The sequence below is a fragment of the Anoplopoma fimbria genome, chromosome 2, assembly GCF_027596085.1.
Source record: "Anoplopoma fimbria isolate UVic2021 breed Golden Eagle Sablefish chromosome 2, Afim_UVic_2022, whole genome shotgun sequence".
Classification (NCBI taxonomy): domain Eukaryota; kingdom Metazoa; phylum Chordata; class Actinopteri; order Perciformes; family Anoplopomatidae; genus Anoplopoma; species Anoplopoma fimbria.
Window position 1 is genome coordinate 27,794,947 of NC_072450.1, and position 26,578 is coordinate 27,821,524.

The 26,578-nt window shown below is 43.2% G+C and overlaps 48 non-coding genes and 1 pseudogene across 48 annotated transcripts; all 49 read right to left on the minus strand.

Moving 5' to 3' along the window:
• Nucleotides 1-34: 34 nt before the first annotated feature.
• LOC129109691 (U4 spliceosomal RNA) lies at nucleotides 35-113 on the minus strand (annotated as a pseudogene).
• A 407-nt stretch (nucleotides 114-520) lies between these two features.
• LOC129109231 (U4 spliceosomal RNA) lies at nucleotides 521-661 on the minus strand. Its single transcript, XR_008531972.1, has one exon. It is a non-coding gene; the product is annotated as a U4 spliceosomal RNA (small nuclear RNA).
• A 407-nt stretch (nucleotides 662-1,068) lies between these two features.
• On the minus strand, nucleotides 1,069-1,209 carry LOC129109917 (U4 spliceosomal RNA). The gene has a single exon (XR_008532092.1). It is a non-coding gene; the product is annotated as a U4 spliceosomal RNA (small nuclear RNA).
• A 407-nt stretch (nucleotides 1,210-1,616) lies between these two features.
• On the minus strand, nucleotides 1,617-1,757 carry LOC129110118 (U4 spliceosomal RNA). Its single transcript, XR_008532129.1, has one exon. It is a non-coding gene; the product is annotated as a U4 spliceosomal RNA (small nuclear RNA).
• A 407-nt stretch (nucleotides 1,758-2,164) lies between these two features.
• LOC129110182 (U4 spliceosomal RNA) lies at nucleotides 2,165-2,305 on the minus strand. Its single transcript, XR_008532143.1, has one exon. It is a non-coding gene; the product is annotated as a U4 spliceosomal RNA (small nuclear RNA).
• Nucleotides 2,306-2,714: 409 nt separating this feature from the next.
• Nucleotides 2,715-2,855, minus strand: LOC129110254 (U4 spliceosomal RNA). Its single transcript, XR_008532159.1, has one exon. It is a non-coding gene; the product is annotated as a U4 spliceosomal RNA (small nuclear RNA).
• Nucleotides 2,856-3,262: 407 nt separating this feature from the next.
• Nucleotides 3,263-3,403, minus strand: LOC129109263 (U4 spliceosomal RNA). Its single transcript, XR_008531978.1, has one exon. It is a non-coding gene; the product is annotated as a U4 spliceosomal RNA (small nuclear RNA).
• A 407-nt stretch (nucleotides 3,404-3,810) lies between these two features.
• LOC129109333 (U4 spliceosomal RNA) lies at nucleotides 3,811-3,951 on the minus strand. The gene has a single exon (XR_008531991.1). It is a non-coding gene; the product is annotated as a U4 spliceosomal RNA (small nuclear RNA).
• Nucleotides 3,952-4,358: 407 nt separating this feature from the next.
• On the minus strand, nucleotides 4,359-4,499 carry LOC129109393 (U4 spliceosomal RNA). Its single transcript, XR_008532003.1, has one exon. It is a non-coding gene; the product is annotated as a U4 spliceosomal RNA (small nuclear RNA).
• A 407-nt stretch (nucleotides 4,500-4,906) lies between these two features.
• LOC129109463 (U4 spliceosomal RNA) lies at nucleotides 4,907-5,047 on the minus strand. The gene has a single exon (XR_008532015.1). It is a non-coding gene; the product is annotated as a U4 spliceosomal RNA (small nuclear RNA).
• A 406-nt stretch (nucleotides 5,048-5,453) lies between these two features.
• Nucleotides 5,454-5,594, minus strand: LOC129109530 (U4 spliceosomal RNA). The gene has a single exon (XR_008532027.1). It is a non-coding gene; the product is annotated as a U4 spliceosomal RNA (small nuclear RNA).
• Nucleotides 5,595-6,000: 406 nt separating this feature from the next.
• LOC129109598 (U4 spliceosomal RNA) lies at nucleotides 6,001-6,141 on the minus strand. Its single transcript, XR_008532038.1, has one exon. It is a non-coding gene; the product is annotated as a U4 spliceosomal RNA (small nuclear RNA).
• A 407-nt stretch (nucleotides 6,142-6,548) lies between these two features.
• LOC129109666 (U4 spliceosomal RNA) lies at nucleotides 6,549-6,689 on the minus strand. The gene has a single exon (XR_008532050.1). It is a non-coding gene; the product is annotated as a U4 spliceosomal RNA (small nuclear RNA).
• A 407-nt stretch (nucleotides 6,690-7,096) lies between these two features.
• Nucleotides 7,097-7,237, minus strand: LOC129109738 (U4 spliceosomal RNA). Its single transcript, XR_008532060.1, has one exon. It is a non-coding gene; the product is annotated as a U4 spliceosomal RNA (small nuclear RNA).
• A 407-nt stretch (nucleotides 7,238-7,644) lies between these two features.
• LOC129109648 (U4 spliceosomal RNA) lies at nucleotides 7,645-7,787 on the minus strand. The gene has a single exon (XR_008532047.1). It is a non-coding gene; the product is annotated as a U4 spliceosomal RNA (small nuclear RNA).
• A 407-nt stretch (nucleotides 7,788-8,194) lies between these two features.
• Nucleotides 8,195-8,335, minus strand: LOC129109804 (U4 spliceosomal RNA). Its single transcript, XR_008532072.1, has one exon. It is a non-coding gene; the product is annotated as a U4 spliceosomal RNA (small nuclear RNA).
• A 407-nt stretch (nucleotides 8,336-8,742) lies between these two features.
• LOC129109877 (U4 spliceosomal RNA) lies at nucleotides 8,743-8,883 on the minus strand. The gene has a single exon (XR_008532085.1). It is a non-coding gene; the product is annotated as a U4 spliceosomal RNA (small nuclear RNA).
• A 407-nt stretch (nucleotides 8,884-9,290) lies between these two features.
• LOC129109956 (U4 spliceosomal RNA) lies at nucleotides 9,291-9,431 on the minus strand. The gene has a single exon (XR_008532100.1). It is a non-coding gene; the product is annotated as a U4 spliceosomal RNA (small nuclear RNA).
• Nucleotides 9,432-9,827: 396 nt separating this feature from the next.
• LOC129110023 (U4 spliceosomal RNA) lies at nucleotides 9,828-9,968 on the minus strand. Its single transcript, XR_008532112.1, has one exon. It is a non-coding gene; the product is annotated as a U4 spliceosomal RNA (small nuclear RNA).
• A 407-nt stretch (nucleotides 9,969-10,375) lies between these two features.
• On the minus strand, nucleotides 10,376-10,516 carry LOC129110078 (U4 spliceosomal RNA). Its single transcript, XR_008532121.1, has one exon. It is a non-coding gene; the product is annotated as a U4 spliceosomal RNA (small nuclear RNA).
• Nucleotides 10,517-10,923: 407 nt separating this feature from the next.
• Nucleotides 10,924-11,064, minus strand: LOC129110084 (U4 spliceosomal RNA). The gene has a single exon (XR_008532122.1). It is a non-coding gene; the product is annotated as a U4 spliceosomal RNA (small nuclear RNA).
• A 407-nt stretch (nucleotides 11,065-11,471) lies between these two features.
• On the minus strand, nucleotides 11,472-11,612 carry LOC129110089 (U4 spliceosomal RNA). Its single transcript, XR_008532123.1, has one exon. It is a non-coding gene; the product is annotated as a U4 spliceosomal RNA (small nuclear RNA).
• A 407-nt stretch (nucleotides 11,613-12,019) lies between these two features.
• On the minus strand, nucleotides 12,020-12,160 carry LOC129110095 (U4 spliceosomal RNA). The gene has a single exon (XR_008532124.1). It is a non-coding gene; the product is annotated as a U4 spliceosomal RNA (small nuclear RNA).
• A 407-nt stretch (nucleotides 12,161-12,567) lies between these two features.
• Nucleotides 12,568-12,708, minus strand: LOC129110099 (U4 spliceosomal RNA). The gene has a single exon (XR_008532125.1). It is a non-coding gene; the product is annotated as a U4 spliceosomal RNA (small nuclear RNA).
• Nucleotides 12,709-13,115: 407 nt separating this feature from the next.
• Nucleotides 13,116-13,256, minus strand: LOC129110105 (U4 spliceosomal RNA). The gene has a single exon (XR_008532126.1). It is a non-coding gene; the product is annotated as a U4 spliceosomal RNA (small nuclear RNA).
• A 407-nt stretch (nucleotides 13,257-13,663) lies between these two features.
• On the minus strand, nucleotides 13,664-13,804 carry LOC129110109 (U4 spliceosomal RNA). Its single transcript, XR_008532127.1, has one exon. It is a non-coding gene; the product is annotated as a U4 spliceosomal RNA (small nuclear RNA).
• Nucleotides 13,805-14,211: 407 nt separating this feature from the next.
• Nucleotides 14,212-14,352, minus strand: LOC129110113 (U4 spliceosomal RNA). The gene has a single exon (XR_008532128.1). It is a non-coding gene; the product is annotated as a U4 spliceosomal RNA (small nuclear RNA).
• Nucleotides 14,353-14,759: 407 nt separating this feature from the next.
• Nucleotides 14,760-14,900, minus strand: LOC129110125 (U4 spliceosomal RNA). Its single transcript, XR_008532130.1, has one exon. It is a non-coding gene; the product is annotated as a U4 spliceosomal RNA (small nuclear RNA).
• A 407-nt stretch (nucleotides 14,901-15,307) lies between these two features.
• On the minus strand, nucleotides 15,308-15,448 carry LOC129110129 (U4 spliceosomal RNA). Its single transcript, XR_008532132.1, has one exon. It is a non-coding gene; the product is annotated as a U4 spliceosomal RNA (small nuclear RNA).
• A 407-nt stretch (nucleotides 15,449-15,855) lies between these two features.
• Nucleotides 15,856-15,996, minus strand: LOC129110135 (U4 spliceosomal RNA). Its single transcript, XR_008532133.1, has one exon. It is a non-coding gene; the product is annotated as a U4 spliceosomal RNA (small nuclear RNA).
• A 407-nt stretch (nucleotides 15,997-16,403) lies between these two features.
• LOC129110140 (U4 spliceosomal RNA) lies at nucleotides 16,404-16,544 on the minus strand. The gene has a single exon (XR_008532134.1). It is a non-coding gene; the product is annotated as a U4 spliceosomal RNA (small nuclear RNA).
• A 404-nt stretch (nucleotides 16,545-16,948) lies between these two features.
• On the minus strand, nucleotides 16,949-17,089 carry LOC129110147 (U4 spliceosomal RNA). The gene has a single exon (XR_008532135.1). It is a non-coding gene; the product is annotated as a U4 spliceosomal RNA (small nuclear RNA).
• Nucleotides 17,090-17,496: 407 nt separating this feature from the next.
• On the minus strand, nucleotides 17,497-17,637 carry LOC129110153 (U4 spliceosomal RNA). The gene has a single exon (XR_008532138.1). It is a non-coding gene; the product is annotated as a U4 spliceosomal RNA (small nuclear RNA).
• Nucleotides 17,638-18,044: 407 nt separating this feature from the next.
• On the minus strand, nucleotides 18,045-18,185 carry LOC129110160 (U4 spliceosomal RNA). The gene has a single exon (XR_008532139.1). It is a non-coding gene; the product is annotated as a U4 spliceosomal RNA (small nuclear RNA).
• Nucleotides 18,186-18,593: 408 nt separating this feature from the next.
• Nucleotides 18,594-18,734, minus strand: LOC129110165 (U4 spliceosomal RNA). The gene has a single exon (XR_008532140.1). It is a non-coding gene; the product is annotated as a U4 spliceosomal RNA (small nuclear RNA).
• Nucleotides 18,735-19,141: 407 nt separating this feature from the next.
• Nucleotides 19,142-19,282, minus strand: LOC129110170 (U4 spliceosomal RNA). Its single transcript, XR_008532141.1, has one exon. It is a non-coding gene; the product is annotated as a U4 spliceosomal RNA (small nuclear RNA).
• A 407-nt stretch (nucleotides 19,283-19,689) lies between these two features.
• LOC129109629 (U4 spliceosomal RNA) lies at nucleotides 19,690-19,831 on the minus strand. The gene has a single exon (XR_008532043.1). It is a non-coding gene; the product is annotated as a U4 spliceosomal RNA (small nuclear RNA).
• Nucleotides 19,832-20,238: 407 nt separating this feature from the next.
• On the minus strand, nucleotides 20,239-20,379 carry LOC129110175 (U4 spliceosomal RNA). Its single transcript, XR_008532142.1, has one exon. It is a non-coding gene; the product is annotated as a U4 spliceosomal RNA (small nuclear RNA).
• Nucleotides 20,380-20,786: 407 nt separating this feature from the next.
• Nucleotides 20,787-20,927, minus strand: LOC129110189 (U4 spliceosomal RNA). Its single transcript, XR_008532144.1, has one exon. It is a non-coding gene; the product is annotated as a U4 spliceosomal RNA (small nuclear RNA).
• A 407-nt stretch (nucleotides 20,928-21,334) lies between these two features.
• Nucleotides 21,335-21,475, minus strand: LOC129110196 (U4 spliceosomal RNA). Its single transcript, XR_008532145.1, has one exon. It is a non-coding gene; the product is annotated as a U4 spliceosomal RNA (small nuclear RNA).
• A 407-nt stretch (nucleotides 21,476-21,882) lies between these two features.
• LOC129110202 (U4 spliceosomal RNA) lies at nucleotides 21,883-22,023 on the minus strand. Its single transcript, XR_008532147.1, has one exon. It is a non-coding gene; the product is annotated as a U4 spliceosomal RNA (small nuclear RNA).
• Nucleotides 22,024-22,432: 409 nt separating this feature from the next.
• On the minus strand, nucleotides 22,433-22,573 carry LOC129110210 (U4 spliceosomal RNA). Its single transcript, XR_008532149.1, has one exon. It is a non-coding gene; the product is annotated as a U4 spliceosomal RNA (small nuclear RNA).
• A 407-nt stretch (nucleotides 22,574-22,980) lies between these two features.
• LOC129110217 (U4 spliceosomal RNA) lies at nucleotides 22,981-23,121 on the minus strand. Its single transcript, XR_008532150.1, has one exon. It is a non-coding gene; the product is annotated as a U4 spliceosomal RNA (small nuclear RNA).
• A 407-nt stretch (nucleotides 23,122-23,528) lies between these two features.
• On the minus strand, nucleotides 23,529-23,669 carry LOC129110224 (U4 spliceosomal RNA). The gene has a single exon (XR_008532151.1). It is a non-coding gene; the product is annotated as a U4 spliceosomal RNA (small nuclear RNA).
• A 407-nt stretch (nucleotides 23,670-24,076) lies between these two features.
• LOC129110229 (U4 spliceosomal RNA) lies at nucleotides 24,077-24,217 on the minus strand. Its single transcript, XR_008532152.1, has one exon. It is a non-coding gene; the product is annotated as a U4 spliceosomal RNA (small nuclear RNA).
• A 405-nt stretch (nucleotides 24,218-24,622) lies between these two features.
• Nucleotides 24,623-24,764, minus strand: LOC129109652 (U4 spliceosomal RNA). Its single transcript, XR_008532048.1, has one exon. It is a non-coding gene; the product is annotated as a U4 spliceosomal RNA (small nuclear RNA).
• Nucleotides 24,765-25,175: 411 nt separating this feature from the next.
• On the minus strand, nucleotides 25,176-25,316 carry LOC129110236 (U4 spliceosomal RNA). Its single transcript, XR_008532155.1, has one exon. It is a non-coding gene; the product is annotated as a U4 spliceosomal RNA (small nuclear RNA).
• A 407-nt stretch (nucleotides 25,317-25,723) lies between these two features.
• LOC129110244 (U4 spliceosomal RNA) lies at nucleotides 25,724-25,864 on the minus strand. Its single transcript, XR_008532156.1, has one exon. It is a non-coding gene; the product is annotated as a U4 spliceosomal RNA (small nuclear RNA).
• A 407-nt stretch (nucleotides 25,865-26,271) lies between these two features.
• LOC129110248 (U4 spliceosomal RNA) lies at nucleotides 26,272-26,412 on the minus strand. The gene has a single exon (XR_008532157.1). It is a non-coding gene; the product is annotated as a U4 spliceosomal RNA (small nuclear RNA).
• Nucleotides 26,413-26,578: the final 166 nt, after the last annotated feature.

Consider the following 26,578-nt stretch of genomic DNA (forward strand, 5'->3'; position numbering starts at 1 on the left):
TAACAGGCCCTAAAGATAACCTACTTTGCGAGACTACTGGTTAAGTTTTCAACCAGCAACAATCACGTCTCAGTAGAACTTCATAGACTATGAAATTGCCTCTGCGAGAGGATGCCCAGGGAACCAAAAAGATTAGACAGTACCTGGTACAACACTCACAAAGCTAATGGTGCATTTCTTCAACCGTACAGGGTTCTGCAGACGTGTTGATGGTGCATGTGATTGGCTTGTTGACTACAAACCACGCCCTCTCCATGTAATAGCAGTCATGGCTGGATGGGGAAGTAACAGGCCCTAAAGATAACCTACTTTGCGAGACTACTGTGGGAACCAAGAATAACTATGGACAGGCACGTTCGAACATGAATTCCAGGTTCTCAAAAATGTGGTTATTTGCGCCGAGACAACTTATAGACCACTCACGAAAGCTCAGCTTTTCAGTGGATTTTCGATAGCCGGTCGAGAACCGTAATCATTGAACTGAGGTATTCAGGTTTTTATATTAACATAAAATGTAAAGTCTCCTTAGAGACGAACAAAAATTGCCACAGCTGACTATATTTCAAGTCATCTCGGCGGGGTATTGGGTTAAGTTTTCAACCAGCAACAATCACGTCTCAGTAGAACTTCATAGACTATGAAATTGCCTCTGCGAGAGGATGCCCAGGGAACCAAAAAGATTAGACAGTACCTGGTAAAACACTCACAAAGCTAATGGTGCATTTCTTCAACCGTACAGGGTTCTGCAGACGTGTTGATGGTGCATGTGATTGGCTTGTTGACTACCAACCACGCCCTCTCCATGTAATGGCAGTCATGGCTGGATGGGGAAGTAACAGGCCCTAAAGATAACCTACTTTGCGAGACTACTGTGGGAACCAAGAATAACTATGGACAGGCACGTTCGAACATGAATTCCAGGTTCTCAAAAATGTGGTTATTTGCGCCGAGACAACTTATAGACCACTCACGAAAGCTCAGCTTTTCAGTGGATTTTCGATAGCCGATCGAGAACCGTAATCATTGAACTGACGTATTCAGGTTTTTATATTAACATAAAATGTAAAGTCTCCTTAGAGACGAACAAAAATTGCCACAGCTGACTATATTTCAAGTCATCTCGGCGGGGTATTGGGTTAAGTTTTCAACCAGCAACAATCACGTCTCAGTAGAACTTCATAGACTATGAAATTGCCTCTGCGAGAGGATGCCCAGGGAACCAAAAAGATTAGACAGTACCTGGTAAAACACTCACAAAGCTAATGGTGCATTTCTTCAACCGTACAGGGTTCTGCAGACGTGTTGATGGTGCATGTGATTGGCTTGTTGACTACCAACCACGCCCTCTCCATGTAATGGCAGTCATGGCTGGATGGGGAAGTAACAGGCCCTAAAGATAACCTACTTTGCGAGACTACTGTGGGAACCAAGAATAACTATGGACAGGCACGTTCGAACATGAATTCCAGGTTCTCAAAAATGTGGTTATTTGCGCCGAGACAACTTATAGACCACTCACGAAAGCTCAGCTTTTCAGTGGATTTTCGATAGCCGATCGAGAACCGTAATCATTGAACTGACGTATTCAGGTTTTTATATTAACATAAAATGTAAAGTCTCCTTAGAGACGAACAAAAATTGCCACAGCTGACTATATTTCAAGTCATCTCGGCGGGGTATTGGGTTAAGTTTTCAACCAGCAACAATCACGTCTCAGTAGAACTTCATAGACTATGAAATTGCCTCTGCGAGAGGATGCCCAGGGAACCAAAAAGATTAGACAGTACCTGGTAAAACACTCACAAAGCTAATGGTGCATTTCTTCAACCGTACAGGGTTCTGCAGACGTGTTGATGGTGCATGTGATTGGCTTGTTGACTACAAACCACGCCCTCTCCATGTAATGGCAGTCATGGCTGGATGGGGAAGTAACAGGCCCTAAAGATAACCTACTTTGCGAGACTACTGTGGGAACCAAGAATAACTATGGACAGGCACGTTCGAACATGAATTCCAGGTTCTCAAAAATGTGGTTATTTGCGCCGAGACAACTTATAGACCACTCACGAAAGCTCAGCTTTTCAGTGGATTTTCGATAGCCGATCGAGAACCGTAATCATTGAACTGACGTATTCAGGTTTTTATATTAACATAAAATGTAAAGTCTCCTTAGAGACGAACAAAAATTGCCACAGCTGACTATATTTCAAGTCATCTCGGCGGGGTATTGGGTTAAGTTTTCAACCAGCAACAATCACGTCTCAGTAGAACTTCATAGACTATGAAATTGCCTCTGCGAGAGGATGCCCAGGGAACCAAAAAGATTAGACAGTACCTGGTAAAACACTCACAAAGCTAATGGTGCATTTCTTCAACCGTACAGGGTTCTGCAGACGTGTTGATGGTGCATGTGATTGGCTTGTTGACTACAAACCACGCCCTCTCCATGTAATGGCAGTCATGGCTGGATGGGGAAGTAACAGGCCCTAAAGATAACCTACTTTGCGAGACTACTGTGGGAACCAAGAATAACTATGGACAGGCACGTTCGAACATGAATTCCAGGTTCTCAAAAATGTGGTTATTTGCGCCGAGACAACTTATAGACCACTCACGAAAGCTCAGCTTTTCAGTGGATTTTCGATAGCCGATCGAGAACCGTAATCATTGAACTGAGAAGTATTCAGGTTTTTATATTAACATAAAATGTAAAGTCTCCTTAGAGACGAACAAAAATTGCCACAGCTGACTATATTTCAAGTCATCTCGGCGGGGTATTGGGTTAAGTTTTCAACCAGCAACAATCACGTCTCAGTAGAACTTCATAGACTATGAAATTGCCTCTGCGAGAGGATGCCCAGGGAACCAAAAAGATTAGACAGTACCTGGTACAACACTCACAAAGCTAATGGTGCATTTCTTCAACCGTACAGGGTTCTGCAGACGTGTTGATGGTGCATGTGATTGGCTTGTTGACTACAAACCACGCCCTCTCCATGTAATGGCAGTCATGGCTGGATGGGGAAGTAACAGGCCCTAAAGATAACCTACTTTGCGAGACTACTGTGGGAACCAAGAATAACTATGGACAGGCACGTTCGAACATGAATTCCAGGTTCTCAAAAATGTGGTTATTTGCGCCGAGACAACTTATAGACCACTCACGAAAGCTCAGCTTTTCAGTGGATTTTCGATAGCCGGTCGAGAACCGTAATCATTGAACTGAGGTATTCAGGTTTTTATATTAACATAAAATGTAAAGTCTCCTTAGAGACGAACAAAAATTGCCACAGCTGACTATATTTCAAGTCATCTCGGCGGGGTATTGGGTTAAGTTTTCAACCAGCAACAATCACGTCTCAGTAGAACTTCATAGACTATGAAATTGCCTCTGCGAGAGGATGCCCAGGGAACCAAAAAGATTAGACAGTACCTGGTAAAACACTCACAAAGCTAATGGTGCATTTCTTCAACCGTACAGGGTTCTGCAGACGTGTTGATGGTGCATGTGATTGGCTTGTTGACTACAAACCACGCCCTCTCCATGTAATGGCAGTCATGGCTGGATGGGGAAGTAACAGGCCCTAAAGATAACCTACTTTGCGAGACTACTGTGGGAACCAAGAATAACTATGGACAGGCACGTTCGAACATGAATTCCAGGTTCTCAAAAATGTGGTTATTTGCGCCGAGACAACTTATAGACCACTCACGAAAGCTCAGCTTTTCAGTGGATTTTCGATAGCCGATCGAGAACCGTAATCATTGAACTGATGTATTCAGGTTTTTATATTAACATAAAATGTAAAGTCTCCTTAGAGACGAACAAAAATTGCCACAGCTGACTATATTTCAAGTCATCTCGGCGGGGTATTGGGTTAAGTTTTCAACCAGCAACAATCACGTCTCAGTAGAACTTCATAGACTATGAAATTGCCTCTGCGAGAGGATGCCCAGGGAACCAAAAAGATTAGACAGTACCTGGTAAAACACTCACAAAGCTAATGGTGCATTTCTTCAACCGTACAGGGTTCTGCAGACGTGTTGATGGTGCATGTGATTGGCTTGTTGACTACCAACCACGCCCTCTCCATGTAATGGCAGTCATGGCTGGATGGGGAAGTAACAGGCCCTAAAGATAACCTACTTTGCGAGACTACTGTGGGAACCAAGAATAACTATGGACAGGCACGTTCGAACATGAATTCCAGGTTCTCAAAAATGTGGTTATTTGCGCCGAGACAACTTATAGACCACTCACGAAAGCTCAGCTTTTCAGTGGATTTTCGATAGCCGATCGAGAACCGTAATCATTGAACTGACGTATTCAGGTTTTTATATTAACATAAAATGTAAAGTCTCCTTAGAGACGAACAAAAATTGCCACAGCTGACTATATTTCAAGTCATCTCGGCGGGGTATTGGGTTAAGTTTTCAACCAGCAACAATCACGTCTCAGTAGAACTTCATAGACTATGAAATTGCCTCTGCGAGAGGATGCCCAGGGAACCAAAAAGATTAGACAGTACCTGGTAAAACACTCACAAAGCTAATGGTGCATTTCTTCAACCGTACAGGGTTCTGCAGACGTGTTGATGGTGCATGTGATTGGCTTGTTGACTACAAACCACGCCCTCTCCATGTAATGGCAGTCATGGCTGGATGGGGAAGTAACAGGCCCTAAAGATAACCTACTTTGCGAGACTACTGTGGGAACCAAGAATAACTATGGACAGGCACGTTCGAACATGAATTCCAGGTTCTCAAAAATGTGGTTATTTGCGCCGAGACAACTTATAGACCACTCACGAAAGCTCAGCTTTTCAGTGGATTTTCGATAGCCGATCGAGAACCGTAATCATTGAACTGACGTATTCAGGTTTTTATATTAACATAAAATGTAAAGTCTCCTTAGAGACGAACAAAAATTGCCACAGCTGACTATATTTCAAGTCATCTCGGCGGGGTATTGGGTTAAGTTTTCAACCAGCAACAATCACGTCTCAGTAGAACTTCATAGACTATGAAATTGCCTCTGCGAGAGGATGCCCAGGGAACCAAAAAGATTAGACAGTACCTGGTAAAACACTCACAAAGCTAATGGTGCATTTCTTCAACCGTACAGGGTTCTGCAGACGTGTTGATGGTGCATGTGATTGGCTTGTTGACTACAACCACGCCCTCTCCATGTAATGGCAGTCATGGCTGGATGGGGAAGTAACAGGCCCTAAAGATAACCTACTTTGCGAGACTACTGTGGGAACCAAGAATAACTATGGACAGGCACGTTCGAACATGAATTCCAGGTTCTCAAAAATGTGGTTATTTGCGCCGAGACAACTTATAGACCACTCACGAAAGCTCAGCTTTTCAGTGGATTTTCGATAGCCGATCGAGAACCGTAATCATTGAACTGACGTATTCAGGTTTTTATATTAACATAAAATGTAAAGTCTCCTTAGAGACGAACAAAAATTGCCACAGCTGACTATATTTCAAGTCATCTCGGCGGGGTATTGGGTTAAGTTTTCAACCAGCAACAATCACGTCTCAGTAGAACTTCATAGACTATGAAATTGCCTCTGCGAGAGGATGCCCAGGGAACCAAAAAGATTAGACAGTACCTGGTACAACACTCACAAAGCTAATGGTGCATTTCTTCAACCGTACAGGGTTCTGCAGACGTGTTGATGGTGCATGTGATTGGCTTGTTGACTACAAACCACGCCCTCTCCATGTAATAGCAGTCATGGCTGGATGGGGAAGTAACAGGCCCTAAGATAACCTACTTTGCGAGACTACTGTGGGAACCAAGAATAACTATGGACAGGCACGTTCGAACATGAATTCCAGGTTCTCAAAAATGTGGTTATTTGCGCCGAGACAACTTATAGACCACTCACGAAAGCTCAGCTTTTCAGTGGATTTTCGATAGCCGATCGAGAACCGTAATCATTGAACTGACGTATTCAGGTTTTTATATTAACATAAAATGTAAAGTCTCCTTAGAGACGAACAAAAATTGCCACAGCTGACTATATTTCAAGTCATCTCGGCGGGGTATTGGGTTAAGTTTTCAACCAGCAACAATCACGTCTCAGTAGAACTTCATAGACTATGAAATTGCCTCTGCGAGAGGATGCCCAGGGAACCAAAAAGATTAGACAGTACCTGGTAAAACACTCACAAAGCTAATGGTGCATTTCTTCAACCGTACAGGGTTCTGCAGACGTGTTGATGGTGCATGTGATTGGCTTGTTGACTACCAACCACGCCCTCTCCATGTAATGGCAGTCATGGCTGGATGGGGAAGTAACAGGCCCTAAAGATAACCTACTTTGCGAGACTACTGTGGGAACCAAGAATAACTATGGACAGGCACGTTCGAACATGAATTCCAGGTTCTCAAAAATGTGGTTATTTGCGCCGAGACAACTTATAGACCACTCACGAAAGCTCAGCTTTTCAGTGGATTTTCGATAGCCGATCGAGAACCGTAATCATTGAACTGACGTATTCAGGTTTTTATATTAACATAAAATGTAAAGTCTCCTTAGAGACGAACAAAAATTGCCACAGCTGACTATATTTCAAGTCATCTCGGCGGGGTATTGGGTTAAGTTTTCAACCAGCAACAATCACGTCTCAGTAGAACTTCATAGACTATGAAATTGCCTCTGCGAGAGGATGCCCAGGGAACCAAAAAGATTAGACAGTACCTGGTACAACACTCACAAAGCTAATGGTGCATTTCTTCAACCGTACAGGGTTCTGCAGACGTGTTGATGGTGCATGTGATTGGCTTGTTGACTACAAACCACGCCCTCTCCATGTAATAGCAGTCATGGCTGGATGGGGAAGTAACAGGCCCTAAAGATAACCTACTTTGCGAGACTACTGTGGGAACCAAGAATAACTATGGACAGGCACGTTCGAACATGAATTCCAGGTTCTCAAAAATGTGGTTATTTGCGCCGAGACAACTTATAGACCACTCACGAAAGCTCAGCTTTTCAGTGGATTTTCGATAGCCGATCGGGAACCGTAATCATTTAACAGAAGTATTCAAGTTTTTATATTAACATAAAATGTAAAGTCTCCTTAGAGACGAACAAAAATTGCCACAGCTGACTATATTTCAAGTCATCTCGGCGGGGTATTGGGTTAAGTTTTCAACCAGCAACAATCACGTCTCAGTAGAACTTCATAGACTATGAAATTGCCTCTGCGAGAGGATGCCCAGGGAACCAAAAAGATTAGACAGTACCTGGTAAAACACTCACAAAGCTAATGGTGCATTTCTTCAACCGTACAGGGTTCTGCAGACGTGTTGATGGTGCATGTGATTGGCTTGTTGACTACAAACCACGCCCTCTCCATGTAATGGCAGTCATGGCTGGATGGGGAAGTAACAGGCCCTAAAAATAACCTACTTTGCGAGACCACTGTGGGAACAAAGAATAACTATGGACAGGCACATTCGAACATGAATTCCAGGTTCTCAAAAATGTGGTTATTTGCGCCGAGACAACTTATAGACCACTCACGAAAGCTCAGCTTTTCAGTGGATTTTAGATATCTGATCGAGAACCGTAATCATTGAACTGATGTATTCAGGTTTTTATATTAACATAAAATGTAAAGTCTCCTTAGAGACGAACAAAAATTGCCACAGCTGACTATATTTCAAGTCATCTCGGCGGGGTATTGGGTTAAGTTTTCAACCAGCAACAATCACGTCTCAGTAGAACTTCATAGACTATGAAATTGCCTCTCTGCGAGAGGATGCCCAGGGAACCAAAAAGATTAGACAGTACCTGGTAAAACACTCACAAAGCTAATGGTGCATTTCTTCAACCGTACAGGGTTCTACAGACGTGTTGATGGTGCATGTGATTGGCTTGTTGACTACCAACCACGCCCTCTCCATGTAATGGCAGTCATGGCTGGATGGGGAAGTAACAGGCCCTAAAGATAACCTACTTTGCGAGACTACTGTGGGAACCAAGAATAACTATGGACAGGCACGTTCGAACATGAATTCCAGGTTCTCAAAAATGTGGTTATTTGCGCCGAGACAACTTATAGACCACTCACGAAAGCTCAGCTTTTCAGTGGATTTTCGATAGCCGATCGAGAACCGTAATCATTGAACTGACGTATTCAGGTTTTTATATTAACATAAAATGTAAAGTCTCCTTAGAGACGAACAAAAATTGCCACAGCTGACTATATTTCAAGTCATCTCGGCGGGGTATTGGGTTAAGTTTTCAACCAGCAACAATCACGTCTCAGTAGAACTTCATAGACTATGAAATTGCCTCTGCGAGAGGATGCCCAGGGAACCAAAAAGATTAGACAGTACCTGGTAAAACACTCACAAAGCTAATGGTGCATTTCTTCAACCGTACAGGGTTCTACAGACGTGTTGATGGTGCATGTGATTGGCTTGTTGACTACAAACCACGCCCTCTCCATGTAATGGCAGTCATGGCTGGATGGGGAAGTAACAGGCCCTAAAGATAACCTACTTTGCGAGACTACTGTGGGAACCAAGAATAACTATGGACAGGCACGTTCGAACATGAATTCCAGGTTCTCAAAAATGTGGTTATTTGCGCCGAGACAACTTATAGACCACTCACGAAAGCTCAGCTTTTCAGTGGATTTTCGATAGCCGATCGGGAACCGTAATCCTTTAACAGAAGTATTCAGGTTTTTATATTAACATAAAATGTAAAGTCTCCTTAGAGACGAACAAAAATTGCCACAGCTGACTATATTTCAAGTCATCTCGGCGGGGTATTGGGTTAAGTTTTCAACCAGCAACAATCACGTCTCAGTAGAACTTCATAGACTATGAAATTGCCTCTGCGAGAGGATGCCCAGGGAACCAAAAAGATTAGACAGTACCTGGTAAAACACTCACAAAGCTAATGGTGCATTTCTTCAACCGTACAGGGTTCTGCAGACGTGTTGATGGTGCATGTGATTGGCTTGTTGACTACAAACCACGCCCTCTCCATGTAATAGCAGTCATGGCTGGATGGGGAAGTAACAGGCCCTAAAGATAACCTACTTTGCGAGACTACTGTGGGAACCAAGAATAACTATGGACAGGCACGTTCGAACATGAATTCCAGGTTCTCAAAAATGTGGTTATTTGCGCCGAGACAACTTATAGACCACTCACGAAAGCTCAGCTTTTCAGTGGATTTTCGATAGCCGATCGGGAACCGTAATCCTTTAACAGAAGTATTCAAGTTTTTATATTAACATAAAATGTAAAGTCTCCTTAGAGACGAACAAAAATTGCCACAGCTGACTATATTTCAAGTCATCTCGGCGGGGTATTGGGTTAAGTTTTCAACCAGCAACAATCACGTCTCAGTAGAACTTCATAGACTATGAAATTGCCTCTGCGAGAGGATGCCCAGGGAACCAAAAAGATTAGACAGTACCTGGTAAAACACTCACAAAGCTAATGGTGCATTTCTTCAACCGTACAGGGTTCTGCAGACGTGTTGATGGTGCATGTGATTGGCTTGTTGACTACAAACCACGCCCTCTCCATGTAATGGCAGTCATGGCTGGATGGGGAAGTAACAGGCCCTAAAGATAACCTACTTTGCGAGACTACTGTGGGAACCAAGAATAACTATGGACAGGCACGTTCGAACATGAATTCCAGGTTCTCAAAAATGTGGTTATTTGCGCCGAGACAACTTATAGACCACTCACGAAAGCTCAGCTTTTCAGTGGATTTTCGATAGCCGGTATCATTGAACTGACGTATTCAGGTTTTTATATTAACATAAAATGTAAAGTCTCCTTAGAGACGAACAAAAATTGCCACAGCTGACTATATTTCAAGTCATCTCGGCGGGGTATTGGGTTAAGTTTTCAACCAGCAACAATCACGTCTCAGTAGAACTTCATAGACTATGAAATTGCCTCTGCGAGAGGATGCCCAGGGAACCAAAAAGATTAGACAGTACCTGGTAAAACACTCACAAAGCTAATGGTGCATTTCTTCAACCGTACAGGGTTCTACAGACGTGTTGATGGTGCATGTGATTGGCTTGTTGACTACCAACCACGCCCTCTCCATGTAATGGCAGTCATGGCTGGATGGGGAAGTAACAGGCCCTAAAGATAACCTACTTTGCGAGACTACTGTGGGAACCAAGAATAACTATGGACAGGCACGTTCGAACATGAATTCCAGGTTCTCAAAAATGTGGTTATTTGCGCCGAGACAACTTATAGACCACTCACGAAAGCTCAGCTTTTCAGTGGATTTTCGATAGCCGGTCGAGAACCGTAATCATTGAACTGAGGTATTCAGGTTTTTATATTAACATAAAATGTAAAGTCTCCTTAGAGACGAACAAAAATTGCCACAGCTGACTATATTTCAAGTCATCTCGGCGGGGTATTGGGTTAAGTTTTCAACCAGCAACAATCACGTCTCAGTAGAACTTCATAGACTATGAAATTGCCTCTGCGAGAGGATGCCCAGGGAACCAAAAAGATTAGACAGTACCTGGTAAAACACTCACAAAGCTAATGGTGCATTTCTTCAACCGTACAGGGTTCTGCAGACGTGTTGATGGTGCATGTGATTGGCTTGTTGACTACAAACCACGCCCTCTCCATGTAATGGCAGTCATGGCTGGATGGGGAAGTAACAGGCCCTAAAGATAACCTACTTTGCGAGACTACTGTGGGAACCAAGAATAACTATGGACAGGCACGTTCGAACATGAATTCCAGGTTCTCAAAAATGTGGTTATTTGCGCCGAGACAACTTATAGACCACTCACGAAAGCTCAGCTTTTCAGTGGATTTTCGATAGCCGATCGAGAACCGTAATCATTTAACAGAAGTATTCAAGTTTTTATATTAACATAAAATGTAAAGTCTCCTTAGAGACGAACAAAAATTGCCACAGCTGACTATATTTCAAGTCATCTCGGCGGGGTATTGGGTTAAGTTTTCAACCAGCAACAATCACGTCTCAGTAGAACTTCATAGACTATGAAATTGCCTCTGCGAGAGGATGCCCAGGGAACCAAAAAGATTAGACAGTACCTGGTAAAACACTCACAAAGCTAATGGTGCATTTCTTCAACCGTACAGGGTTCTGCAGACGTGTTGATGGTGCATGTGATTGGCTTGTTGACTACAAACCACGCCCTCTCCATGTAATAGCAGTCATGGCTGGATGGGGAAGTAACAGGCCCTAAAGATAACCTACTTTGCGAGACTACTGTGGGAACCAAGAATAACTATGGACAGGCACGTTCGAACATGAATTCCAGGTTCTCAAAAATGTGGTTATTTGCGCCGAGACAACTTATAGACCACTCACGAAAGCTCAGCTTTTCAGTGGATTTTCGATAGCCGATCGGGAACCGTAATCCTTTAACAGAAGTATTCAAGTTTTTATATTAACATAAAATGTAAAGTCTCCTTAGAGACGAACAAAAATTGCCACAGCTGACTATATTTCAAGTCATCTCGGCGGGGTATTGGGTTAAGTTTTCAACCAGCAACAATCACGTCTCAGTAGAACTTCATAGACTATGAAATTGCCTCTGCGAGAGGATGCCCAGGGAACCAAAAAGATTAGACAGTACCTGGTAAAACACTCACAAAGCTAATGGTGCATTTCTTCAACCGTACAGGGTTCTGCAGACGTGTTGATGGTGCATGTGATTGGCTTGTTGACTACAAACCACGCCCTCTCCATGTAATGGCAGTCATGGCTGGATGGGGAAGTAACAGGCCCTAAAGATAACCTACTTTGCGAGACTACTGTGGGAACCAAGAATAACTATGGACAGGCACGTTCGAACATGAATTCCAGGTTCTCAAAAATGTGGTTATTTGCGCCGAGACAACTTATAGACCACTCACGAAAGCTCAGCTTTTCAGTGGATTTTCGATATCCGATCGAGAACCGTAATCATTGAACTGATGTATTCAGGTTTTTATATTAACATAAAATGTAAAGTCTCCTTAGAGACGAACAAAAATTGCCACAGCTGACTATATTTCAAGTCATCTCGGCGGGGTATTGGGTTAAGTTTTCAACCAGCAACAATCACGTCTCAGTAGAACTTCATAGACTATGAAATTGCCTCTGCGAGAGGATGCCCAGGGAACCAAAAAGATTAGACAGTACCTGGTAAAACACTCACAAAGCTAATGGTGCATTTCTTCAACCGTACAGGGTTCTGCAGACGTGTTGATGGTGCATGTGATTGGCTTGTTGACTACCAACCACGCCCTCTCCATGTAATGGCAGTCATGGCTGGATGGGGAAGTAACAGGCCCTAAAGATAACCTACTTTGCGAGACTACTGTGGGAACCAAGAATAACTATGGACAGGCACGTTCGAACATGAATTCCAGGTTCTCAAAAATGTGGTTATTTGCGCCGAGACAACTTATAGACCACTCACGAAAGCTCAGCTTTTCAGTGGATTTTCGATAGCCGATCGAGAACCGTAATCATTGAACTGACGTATTCAGGTTTTTATATTAACATAAAATGTAAAGTCTCCTTAGAGACGAACAAAAATTGCCACAGCTGACTATATTTCAAGTCATCTCGGCGGGGTATTGGGTTAAGTTTTCAACCAGCAACAATCACGTCTCAGTAGAACTTCATAGACTATGAAATTGCCTCTGCGAGAGGATGCCCAGGGAACCAAAAAGATTAGACAGTACCTGGTAAAACACTCACAAAGCTAATGGTGCATTTCTTCAACCGTACAGGGTTCTACAGACGTGTTGATGGTGCATGTGATTGGCTTGTTGACTACCAACCACGCCCTCTCCATGTAATGGCAGTCATGGCTGGATGGGGAAGTAACAGGCCCTAAAGATAACCTACTTTGCGAGACTACTGTGGGAACCAAGAATAACTATGGACAGGCACGTTCGAACATGAATTCCAGGTTCTCAAAAATGTGGTTATTTGCGCCGAGACAACTTATAGACCACTCACGAAAGCTCAGCTTTTCAGTGGATTTTCGATAGCCGATCGAGAACCGTAATCATTGAACTGACGTATTCAGGTTTTTATATTAACATAAAATGTAAAGTCTCCTTAGAGACGAACAAAAATTGCCACAGCTGACTATATTTCAAGTCATCTCGGCGGGGTATTGGGTTAAGTTTTCAACCAGCAACAATCACGTCTCAGTAGAACTTCATAGACTATGAAATTGCCTCTGCGAGAGGATGCCCAGGGAACCAAAAAGATTAGACAGTACCTGGTAAAACACTCACAAAGCTAATGGTGCATTTCTTCAACCGTACAGGGTTCTGCAGACGTGTTGATGGTGCATGTGATTGGCTTGTTGACTACCAACCACGCCCTCTCCATGTAATGGCAGTCATGGCTGGATGGGGAAGTAACAGGCCCTAAAGATAACCTACTTTGCGAGACTACTGTGGGAACCAAGAATAACTATGGACAGGCACGTTCGAACATGAATTCCAGGTTCTCAAAAATGTGGTTATTTGCGCCGAGACAACTTATAGACCACTCACGAAAGCTCAGCTTTTCAGTGGATTTTCGATAGCCGATCGGGAACCGTAATCATTGAACTGAAGTATTCAGGTTTTTATATTAACATAAAATGTAAAGTCTCCTTAGAGACGAACAAAAATTGCCACAGCTGACTATATTTCAAGTCATCTCGGCGGGGTATTGGGTTAAGTTTTCAACCAGCAACAATCACGTCTCAGTAGAACTTCATAGACTATGAAATTGCCTCTGCGAGAGGATGCCCAGGGAACCAAAAAGATTAGACAGTACCTGGTAAAACACTCACAAAGCTAATGGTGCATTTCTTCAACCGTACAGGGTTCTGCAGACGTGTTGATGGTGCATGTGATTGGCTTGTTGACTACAAACCACGCCCTCTCCATGTAATGGCAGTCATGGCTGGATGGGGAAGTAACAGGCCCTAAAGATAACCTACTTTGCGAGACTACTGTGGGAACCAAGAATAACTATGGACAGGCACGTTCGAACATGAATTCCAGGTTCTCAAAAATGTGGTTATTTGCGCCGAGACAACTTATAGACCACTCACGAAAGCTCAGCTTTTCAGTGGATTTTCGATAGCCGATCGAGAACCGTAATCATTGAACTGACGTATTCAGGTTTTTATATTAACATAAAATGTAAAGTCTCCTTAGAGACGAACAAAAATTGCCACAGCTGACTATATTTCAAGTCATCTCGGCGGGGTATTGGGTTAAGTTTTCAACCAGCAACAATCACGTCTCAGTAGAACTTCATAGACTATGAAATTGCCTCTGCGAGAGGATGCCCAGGGAACCAAAAAGATTAGACAGTACCTGGTAAAACACTCACAAAGCTAATGGTGCATTTCTTCAACCGTACAGGGTTCTGCAGACGTGTTGATGGTGCATGTGATTGGCTTGTTGACTACCAACCACGCCCTCTCCATGTAATGGCAGTCATGGCTGGATGGGGAAGTAACAGGCCCTAAAGATAACCTACTTTGCGAGACTACTGTGGGAACCAAGAATAACTATGGACAGGCACGTTCGAACATGAATTCCAGGTTCTCAAAAATGTGGTTATTTGCGCCGAGACAACTTATAGACCACTCACGAAAGCTCAGCTTTTCAGTGGATTTTCGATAGCCGGTCGAGAACCGTAATCATTGAACTGAGGTATTCAGGTTTTTATATTAACATAAAATGTAAAGTCTCCTTAGAGACGAACAAAAATTGCCACAGCTGACTATATTTCAAGTCATCTCGGCGGGGTATTGGGTTAAGTTTTCAACCAGCAACAATCACGTCTCAGTAGAACTTCATAGACTATGAAATTGCCTCTGCGAGAGGATGCCCAGGGAACCAAAAAGATTAGACAGTACCTGGTAAAACACTCACAAAGCTAATGGTGCATTTCTTCAACCGTACAGGGTTCTGCAGACGTGTTGATGGTGCATGTGATTGGCTTGTTGACTACAAACCACGCCCTCTCCATGTAATGGCAGTCATGGCTGGATGGGGAAGTAACAGGCCCTAAAGATAACCTACTTTGCGAGACTACTGTGGGAACCAAGAATAACTATGGACAGGCACGTTCGAACATGAATTCCAGGTTCTCAAAAATGTGGTTATTTGCGCCGAGACAACTTATAGACCACTCACGAAAGCTCAGCTTTTCAGTGGATTTTCGATAGCCGGTCGAGAACCGTAATCATTGAACTGATGTATTCAGGTTTTTATATTAACATAAAATGTAAAGTCTCCTTAGAGACGAACAAAAATTGCCACAGCTGACTATATTTCAAGTCATCTCGGCGGGGTATTGGGTTAAGTTTTCAACCAGCAACAATCACGTCTCAGTAGAACTTCATAGACTATGAAATTGCCTCTGCGAGAGGATGCCCAGGGAACCAAAAAGATTAGACAGTACCTGGTAAAACACTCACAAAGCTAATGGTGCATTTCTTCAACCGTACAGGGTTCTGCAGACGTGTTGATGGTGCATGTGATTGGCTTGTTGACTACAAACCACGCCCTCTCCATGTAATGGCAGTCATGGCTGGATGGGGAAGTAACAGGCCCTAAAGATAACCTACTTTGCGAGACTACTGTGGGAACCAAGAATAACTATGGACAGGCACGTTCGAACATGAATTCCAGGTTCTCAAAAATGTGGTTATTTGCGCCGAGACAACTTATAGACCACTCACGAAAGCTCAGCTTTTCAGTGGATTTTCGATAGCCGATCGGGAACCGTAATCATTGAACTGAAGTATTCAGGTTTTTATATTAACATAAAATGTAAAGTCTCCTTAGAGACGAACAAAAATTGCCACAGCTGACTATATTTCAAGTCATCTCGGCGGGGTATTGGGTTAAGTTTTCAACCAGCAACAATCACGTCTCAGTAGAACTTCATAGACTATGAAATTGCCTCTGCGAGAGGATGCCCAGGGAACCAAAAAGATTAGACAGTACCTGGTAAAACACTCACAAAGCTAATGGTGCATTTCTTCAACCGTACAGGGTTCTGCAGACGTGTTGATGGTGCATGTGATTGGCTTGTTGACTACAAACCACGCCCTCTCCATGTAATGGCAGTCATGGCTGGATGGGGAAGTAACAGGCCCTAAAGATAACCTACTTTGCGAGACTACTGTGGGAACCAAGAATAACTATGGACAGGCACGTTCGAACATGAATTCCAGGTTCTCAAAAATGTGGTTATTTGCGCCGAGACAACTTATAGACCACTCACGAAAGCTCAGCTTTTCAGTGGATTTTCGATAGCCGATCGGGAACCGTAATCCTTTAACAGAAGTATTCAAGTTTTTATATTAACATAAAATGTAAAGTCTCCTTAGAGACGAACAAAAATTGCCACAGCTGACTATATTTCAAGTCATCTCGGCGGGGTATTGGGTTAAGTTTTCAACCAGCAACAATCACGTCTCAGTAGAACTTCATAGACTATGAAATTGCCTCTGCGAGAGGATGCCCAGGGAACCAAAAAGATTAGACAGTACCTGGTAAAACACTCACAAAGCTAATGGTGCATTTCTTCAACCGTACAGGGTTCTGCAGACGTGTTGATGGTGCATGTGATTGGCTTGTTGACTACAAACCACGCCCTCTCCATGTAATGGCAGTCATGGCTGGATGGGGAAGTAACAGGCCCTAAAGATAACCTACTTTGCGAGACTACTGTGGGAACCAATAACTATGGACAGGCACGTTCGAACATGAATTCCAGGTTCTCAAAAATGTGGTTATTTGCGCCGAGACAACTTATAGACCACTCACGAAAGCTCAGCTTTTCAGTGGATTTTCGATAGCCGATCGGGAACCGTAATCATTGAACTGAAGTATTCAGGTTTTTATATTAACATAAAATGTAAAGTCTCCTTAGAGACGAACAAAAATTGCCACAGCTGACTATATTTCAAGTCATCTCGGCGGGGTATTGGGTTAAGTTTTCAACCAGCAACAATCACGTCTCAGTAGAACTTCATAGACTATGAAATTGCCTCTGCGAGAGGATGCCCAGGGAACCAAAAAGATTAGACAGTACCTGGTAAAACACTCACAAAGCTAATGGTGCATTTCTTCAACCGTACAGGGTTCTGCAGACGTGTTGATGGTGCATGTGATTGGCTTGTTGACTACAAACCACGTCCTCTCCATGTAATGGCAGTCATGGCTGGATGGGGAAGTAACAGGCCCTAAAGATAACCTACTTTGCGAGACTACTGTGGGAACCAAGAATAACTATGGACAGGCACGTTCGAACATGAATTCCAGGTTCTCAAAAATGTGGTTATTTGCGCCGAGACAACTTATAGACCACTCACGAAAGCTCAGCTTTTCAGTGGATTTTCGATATCCGATCGAGAACCGTAATCATTGAACTGATGTATTCAGGTTTTTATATTAACATAAAATGTAAAGTCTCCTTAGAGACGAACAAAAATTGCCACAGCTGACTATATTTCAAGTCATCTCGGCGGGGTATTGGGTTAAGTTTTCAACCAGCAACAATCACGTCTCAGTAGAACTTCATAGACTATGAAATTGCCTCTGCGAGAGGATGCCCAGGGAACCAAAAAGATTAGACAGTACCTGGTAAAACACTCACAAAGCTAATGGTGCATTTCTTCAACCGTACAGGGTTCTACAGACGTGTTGATGGTGCATGTGATTGGCTTGTTGACTACCAACCACGCCCTCTCCATGTAATGGCAGTCATGGCTGGATGGGGAAGTAACAGGCCCTAAAGATAACCTACTTTGCGAGACTACTGTGGGAACCAAGAATAACTATGGACAGGCACGTTCGAACATGAATTCCAGGTTCTCAAAAATGTGGTTATTTGCGCCGAGACAACTTATAGACCACTCACGAAAGCTCAGCTTTTCAGTGGATTTTCGATAGCCGATCGAGAACCGTAATCATTGAACTGACGTATTCAGGTTTTTATATTAACATAAAATGTAAAGTCTCCTTAGAGACGAACAAAAATTGCCACAGCTGACTATATTTCAAGTCATCTCGGCGGGGTATTGGGTTAAGTTTTCAACCAGCAACAATCACGTCTCAGTAGAACTTCATAGACTATGAAATTGCCTCTGCGAGAGGATGCCCAGGGAACCAAAAAGATTAGACAGTACCTGGTAAAACACTCACAAAGCTAATGGTGCATTTCTTCAACCGTACAGGGGTTCTGCAGACGTGTTGATGGTGCATGTGATTGGCTTGTTGACTACAAACCACGCCCTCTCCATGTAATGGCAGTCATGGCTGGATGGGGAAGTAACAGGCCCTAAAGATAACCTACTTTGCGAGACTACTGTGGGAACCAAGAATAACTATGGACAGGCACGTTCGAACATGAATTCCAGGTTCTCAAAAATGTGGTTATTTGCGCCGAGACAACTTATAGACCACTCACGAAAGCTCAGCTTTTCAGTGGATTTTCGATAGCCGGTCGAGAACCGTAATCATTGAACTGAGGTATTCAGGTTTTTATATTAACATAAAATGTAAAGTCTCCTTAGAGACGAACAAAAATTGCCACAGCTGACTATATTTCAAGTCATCTCGGCGGGGTATTGGGTTAAGTTTTCAACCAGCAACAATCACGTCTCAGTAGAACTTCATAGACTATGAAATTGCCTCTGCGAGAGGATGCCCAGGGAACCAAAAAGATTAGACAGTACCTGGTAAAACACTCACAAAGCTAATGGTGCATTTCTTCAACCGTACAGGGTTCTGCAGACGTGTTGATGGTGCATGTGATTGGCTTGTTGACTACAAACCACGCCCTCTCCATGTAATGGCAGTCATGGCTGGATGGGGAAGTAACAGGCCCTAAAGATAACCTACTTTGCGAGACTACTGTGGGAACCAAGAATAACTATGGACAGGCACGTTCGAACATGAATTCCAGGTTCTCAAAAATGTGGTTATTTGCGCCGAGACAACTTATAGACCACTCACGAAAGCTCAGCTTTTCAGTGGATTTTCGATAGCCGGTCGAGAACCGTAATCATTGAACTGAGGTATTCAGGTTTTTATATTAACATAAAATGTAAAGTCTCCTTAGAGACGAACAAAAATTGCCACAGCTGACTATATTTCAAGTCATCTCGGCGGGGTATTGGGTTAAGTTTTCAACCAGCAACAATCACGTCTCAGTAGAACTTCATAGACTATGAAATTGCCTCTGCGAGAGGATGCCCAGGGAACCAAAAAGATTAGACAGTACCTGGTAAAACACTCACAAAGCTAATGGTGCATTTCTTCAACCGTACAGGGTTCTGCAGACGTGTTGATGGTGCATGTGATTGGCTTGTTGACTACCAACCACGCCCTCTCCATGTAATGGCAGTCATGGCTGGATGGGGAAGTAACAGGCCCTAAAGATAACCTACTTTGCGAGACTACTGTGGGAACCAAGAATAACTATGGACAGGCACGTTCGAACATGAATTCCAGGTTCTCAAAAATGTGGTTATTTGCGCCGAGACAACTTATAGACCACTCACGAAAGCTCAGCTTTTCAGTGGATTTTCGATAGCCGATCGAGAACCGTAATCATTGAACTGACGTATTCAGGTTTTTATATTAACATAAAATGTAAAGTCTCCTTAGAGACGAACAAAAATTGCCACAGCTGACTATATTTCAAGTCATCTCGGCGGGGTATTGGGTTAAAGTTTTCAACCAGCAACAATCACGTCTCAGTAGAACTTCATAGACTATGAAATTGCCTCTGCGAGAGGATGCCCAGGGAACCAAAAAGATTAGACAGTACCTGGTAAAACACTCACAAAGCTAATGGTGCATTTCTTCAACCGTACAGGGTTCTGCAGACGTGTTGATGGTGCATGTGATTGGCTTGTTGACTACCAACCACGCCCTCTCCATGTAATGGCAGTCATGGCTGGATGGGGAAGTAACAGGCCCTAAAGATAACCTACTTTGCGAGACTACTGTGGGAACCAAGAATAACTATGGACAGGCACGTTCGAACATGAATTCCAGGTTCTCAAAAATGTGGTTATTTGCGCCGAGACAACTTATAGACCACTCACGAAAGCTCAGCTTTTCAGTGGATTTTCGATAGCCGATCGGGAACCGTAATCCTTTAACAGAAGTATTCAAGTTTTTATATTAACATAAAATGTAAAGTCTCCTTAGAGACGAACAAAAATTGCCACAGCTGACTATATTTCAAGTCATCTCGGCGGGGTATTGGGTTAAGTTTTCAACCAGCAACAATCACGTCTCAGTAGAACTTCATAGACTATGAAATTGCCTCTGCGAGAGGATGCCCAGGGAACCAAAAAGATTAGACAGTACCTGGTAAAACACTCACAAAGCTAATGGTGCATTTCTTCAACCGTACAGGGTTCTGCAGACGTGTTGATGGTGCATGTGATTGGCTTGTTGACTACAAACCACGCCCTCTCCATGTAATAGCAGTCATGGCTGGATGGGGAAGTAACAGGCCCTAAAGATAACCTACTTTGCGAGACTACTGTGGGAACCAAGAATAACTATGGACAGGCACGTTCGAACATGAATTCCAGGTTCTCAAAAATGTGGTTATTTGCGCCGAGACAACTTATAGACCACTCACGAAAGCTCAGCTTTTCAGTGGATTTTCGATAGCCGGTCGAGAACCGTAATCATTGAACTGAGGTATTCAGGTTTTTATATTAACATAAAATGTAAAGTCTCCTTAGAGACGAACAAAAATTGCCACAGCTGACTATATTTCAAGTCATCTCGGCGGGGTATTGGGTTAAGTTTTCAACCAGCAACAATCACGTCTCAGTAGAACTTCATAGACTATGAAATTGCCTCTGCGAGAGGATGCCCAGGGAACCAAAAAGATTAGACAGTACCTGGTAAAACACTCACAAAGCTAATGGTGCATTTCTTCAACCGTACAGGGTTCTGCAGACGTGTTGATGGTGCATGTGATTGGCTTGTTGACTACAAACCACGCCCTCTCCATGTAATGGCAGTCATGGCTGGATGGGGAAGTAACAGGCCCTAAAGATAACCTACTTTGCGAGACTACTGTGGGAACCAAGAATAACTATGGACAGGCACGTTCGAACATGAATTCCAGGTTCTCAAAAATGTGGTTATTTGCGCCGAGACAACTTATAGACCACTCACGAAAGCTCAGCTTTTCAGTGGATTTTCGATAGCCGATCGGGAACCGTAATCATTTAACAGAAGTATTCAAGTTTTTATATTAACATAAAATGTAAAGTCTCCTTAGAGACGAACAAAAATTGCCACAGCTGACTATATTTCAAGTCATCTCGGCGGGGTATTGGGTTAAGTTTTCAACCAGCAACAATCACGTCTCAGTAGAACTTCATAGACTATGAAATTGCCTCTGCGAGAGGATGCCCAGGGAACCAAAAAGATTAGACAGTACCTGGTAAAACACTCACAAAGCTAATGGTGCATTTCTTCAACCGTACAGGGTTCTGCAGACGTGTTGATGGTGCATGTGATTGGCTTGTTGACTACAAACCACGCCCTCTCCATGTAATGGCAGTCATGGCTGGATGGGGAAGTAACAGGCCCTAAAGATAACCTACTTTGCGAGACCACTGTGGGAACAAAGAATAACTATGGACAGGCACATTCGAACATGAATTCCAGGTTCTCAAAAATGTGGTTATTTGCGCCGAGACAACTTATAGACCACTCACGAAAGCTCAGCTTTTCAGTGGATTTTAGATATCTGATCGAGAACCGTAATCATTGAACTGATGTATTCAGGTTTTTATATTAACATAAAATGTAAAGTCTCCTTAGAGACGAACAAAAATTGCCACAGCTGACTATATTTCAAGTCATCTCGGCGGGGTATTGGGTTAAGTTTTCAACCAGCAACAATCACGTCTCAGTAGAACTTCATAGACTATGAAATTGCCTCTGCGAGAGGATGCCCAGGGAACCAAAAAGATTAGACAGTACCTGGTAAAACACTCACAAAGCTAATGGTGCATTTCTTCAACCGTACAGGGTTCTGCAGACGTGTTGATGGTGCATGTGATTGGCTTGTTGACTACCAACCACGCCCTCTCCATGTAATGGCAGTCATGGCTGGATGGGGAAGTAACAGGCCCTAAAGATAACCTACTTTGCGAGACTACTGTGGGAACCAAGAATAACTATGGACAGGCACACGTTCGAACATGAATTCCAGGTTCTCAAAAATGTGGTTATTTGCGCCGAGACAACTTATAGACCACTCACGAAAGCTCAGCTTTTCAGTGGATTTTCGATAGCCGATCGAGAACCGTAATCATTGAACTGATGTATTCAGGTTTTTATATTAACATAAAATGTAAAGTCTCCTTAGAGACGAACAAAAATTGCCACAGCTGACTATATTTCAAGTCATCTCGGCGGGGTATTGGGTTAAGTTTTCAACCAGCAACAATCACGTCTCAGTAGAACTTCATAGACTATGAAATTGCCTCTGCGAGAGGATGCCCAGGGAACCAAAAAGATTAGACAGTACCTGGTAAAACACTCACAAAGCTAATGGTGCATTTCTTCAACCGTACAGGGTTCTACAGACGTGTTGATGGTGCATGTGATTGGCTTGTTGACTACCAACCACGCCCTCTCCATGTAATGGCAGTCATGGCTGGATGGGGAAGTAACAGGCCCTAAAGATAACCTACTTTGCGAGACTACTGTGGGAACCAAGAATAACTATGGACAGGCACGTTCGAACATGAATTCCAGGTTCTCAAAAATGTGGTTATTTGCGCCGAGACAACTTATAGACCACTCACGAAAGCTCAGCTTTTCAGTGGATTTTCGATAGCCGATCGAGAACCGTAATCATTGAACTGACGTATTCAGGTTTTTATATTAACATAAAATGTAAAGTCTCCTTAGAGACGAACAAAAATTGCCACAGCTGACTATATTTCAAGTCATCTCGGCGGGGTATTGGGTTAAGTTTTCAACCAGCAACAATCACGTCTCAGTAGAACTTCATAGACTATGAAATTGCCTCTGCGAGAGGATGCCCAGGGAACCAAAAAGATTAGACAGTACCTGGTAAAACACTCACAAAGCTAATGGTGCATTTCTTCAACCGTACAGGGTTCTGCAGACGTGTTGATGGTGCATGTGATTGGCTTGTTGACTACAAACCACGCCCTCTCCATGTAATAGCAGTCATGGCTGGATGGGGAAGTAACAGGCCCTAAAGATAACCTACTTTGCGAGACTACTGTGGGAACCAAGAATAACTATGGACAGGCACGTTCGAACATGAATTCCAGGTTCTCAAAAATGTGGTTATTTGCGCCGAGACAACTTATAGACCACTCACGAAAGCTCAGCTTTTCAGTGGATTTTCGATAGCCGATCGAGAACCGTAATCATTGAACTGATGTATTCAGGTTTTTATATTAACATAAAATGTAAAGTCTCCTTAGAGACGAACAAAAATTGCCACAGCTGACTATATTTCAAGTCATCTCGGCGGGGTATTGGGTTAAGTTTTCAACCAGCAACAATCACGTCTCAGTAGAACTTCATAGACTATGAAATTGCCTCTGCGAGAGGATGCCCAGGGAACCAAAAAGATTAGACAGTACCTGGTAAAACACTCACAAAGCTAATGGTGCATTTCTTCAACCGTACAGGGTTCTACAGACGTGTTGATGGTGCATGTGATTGGCTTGTTGACTACCAACCACGCCCTCTCCATGTAATGGCAGTCATGGCTGGATGGGGAAGTAACAGGCCCTAAAGATAACCTACTTTGCGAGACTACTGTGGGAACCAAGAATAACTATGGACAGGCACGTTCGAACATGAATTCCAGGTTCTCAAAAATGTGGTTATTTGCGCCGAGACAACTTATAGACCACTCACGAAAGCTCAGCTTTTCAGTGGATTTTCGATAGCCGATCGAGAACCGTAATCATTGAACTGACGTATTCAGGTTTTTATATTAACATAAAATGTAAAGTCTCCTTAGAGACGAACAAAAATTGCCACAGCTGACTATATTTCAAGTCATCTCGGCGGGGTATTGGGTTAAGTTTTCAACCAGCAACAATCACGTCTCAGTAGAACTTCATAGACTATGAAATTGCCTCTGCGAGAGGATGCCCAGGGAACCAAAAAGATTAGACAGTACCTGGTAAAACACTCACAAAGCTAATGGTGCATTTCTTCAACCGTACAGGGTTCTGCAGACGTGTTGATGGTGCATGTGATTGGCTTGTTGACTACAAACCACGCCCTCTCCATGTAATGGCAGTCATGGCTGGATGGGGAAGTAACAGGCCCTAAAATAACCTACTTTGCGAGACTACTGTGGGAACAAGAATAACTATGGACAGGCACGTTCGAACATGAATTCCAGGTTCTCAAAAATGTGGTTATTTGCGCCGAGACAACTTATAGACCACTCACGAAAGCTCAGCTTTTCAGTGGATTTTCGATATCCGATCGAGAACCGTAATCATTGAACTGATGTATTCAGGTTTTTATATTAACATAAAATGTAAAGTCTCCTTAGAGACGAACAAAAATTGCCACAGCTGACTATATTTCAAGTCATCTCGGCGGGGTATTGGGTTAAGTTTTCAACCAGCAACAATCACGTCTCAGTAGAACTTCATAGACTATGAAATTGCCTCTGCGAGAGAGATGGATGCCCAGGGAACCAAAAAGATTAGACAGTACCTGGTAAAACACTCACAAAGCTAATGGTGCATTTCTTCAACCGTACAGGGTTCTACAGACGTGTTGATGGTGCATGTGATTGGCTTGTTGACTACCAACCACGCCCTCTCCATGTAATGGCAGTCATGGCTGGATGGGGAAGTAACAGGCCCTAAAGATAACCTACTTTGCGAGACTACTGTGGGAACCAAGAATAACTATGGACAGGCACGTTCGAACATGAATTCCAGGTTCTCAAAAATGTGGTTATTTGCGCCGAGACAACTTATAGACCACTCACGAAAGCTCAGCTTTTCAGTGGATTTTCGATAGCCGATCGAGAACCGTAATCATTGAACTGACGTATTCAGGTTTTTATATTAACATAAAATGTAAAGTCTCCTTAGAGACGAACAAAAATTGCCACAGCTGACTATATTTCAAGTCATCTCGGCGGGGTATTGGGTTAAGTTTTCAACCAGCAACAATCACGTCTCAGTAGAACTTCATAGACTATGAAATTGCCTCTGCGAGAGGATGCCCAGGGAACCAAAAAGATTAGACAGTACCTGGTAAAACACTCACAAAGCTAATGGTGCATTTCTTCAACCGTACAGGGTTCTGCAGACGTGTTGATGGTGCATGTGATTGGCTTGTTGACTACAAACCACGCCCTCTCCATGTAATGGCAGTCATGGCTGGATGGGGAAGTAACAGGCCCTAAAGATAACCTACTTTGCGAGACTACTGTGGGAACCAAGAATAACTATGGACAGGCACGTTCGAACATGAATTCCAGGTTCTCAAAAATGTGGTTATTTGCGCCGAGACAACTTATAGACCACTCACGAAAGCTCAGCTTTTCAGTGGATTTTCGATAGCCGATCGAGAACCGTAATCATTGAACTGATGTATTCAGGTTTTTATATTAACATAAAATGTAAAGTCTCCTTAGAGACGAACAAAAATTGCCACAGCTGACTATATTTCAAGTCATCTCGGCGGGGTATTGGGTTAAGTTTTCAACCAGCAACAATCACGTCTCAGTAGAACTTCATAGACTATGAAATTGCCTCTGCGAGAGGATGCCCAGGGAACCAAAAAGATTAGACAGTACCTGGTAAAACACTCACAAAGCTAATGGTGCATTTCTTCAACCGTACAGGGTTCTACAGACGTGTTGATGGTGCATGTGATTGGCTTGTTGACTACCAACCACGCCCTCTCCATGTAATGGCAGTCATGGCTGGATGGGGAAGTAACAGGCCCTAAAGATAACCTACTTTGCGAGACTACTGTGGGAACCAAGAATAACTATGGACAGGCACGTTCGAACATGAATTCCAGGTTCTCAAAAATGTGGTTATTTGCGCCGAGACAACTTATAGACCACTCACGAAAGCTCAGCTTTTCAGTGGATTTTCGATAGCCGATCGAGAACCGTAATCATTGAACTGACGTATTCAGGTTTTTATATTAACATAAAATGTAAAGTCTCCTTAGAGACGAACAAAAATTGCCACAGCTGACTATATTTCAAGTCATCTCGGCGGGGTATTGGGTTAAGTTTTCAACCAGCAACAATCACGTCTCAGTAGAACTTCATAGACTATGAAATTGCCTCTGCGAGAGGATGCCCAGGGAACCAAAAAGATTAGACAGTACCTGGTAAAACACTCACAAAGCTAATGGTGCATTTCTTCAACCGTACAGGGTTCTGCAGACGTGTTGATGGTGCATGTGATTGGCTTGTTGACTACAAACCACGCCCTCTCCATGTAATGGCAGTCATGGCTGGATG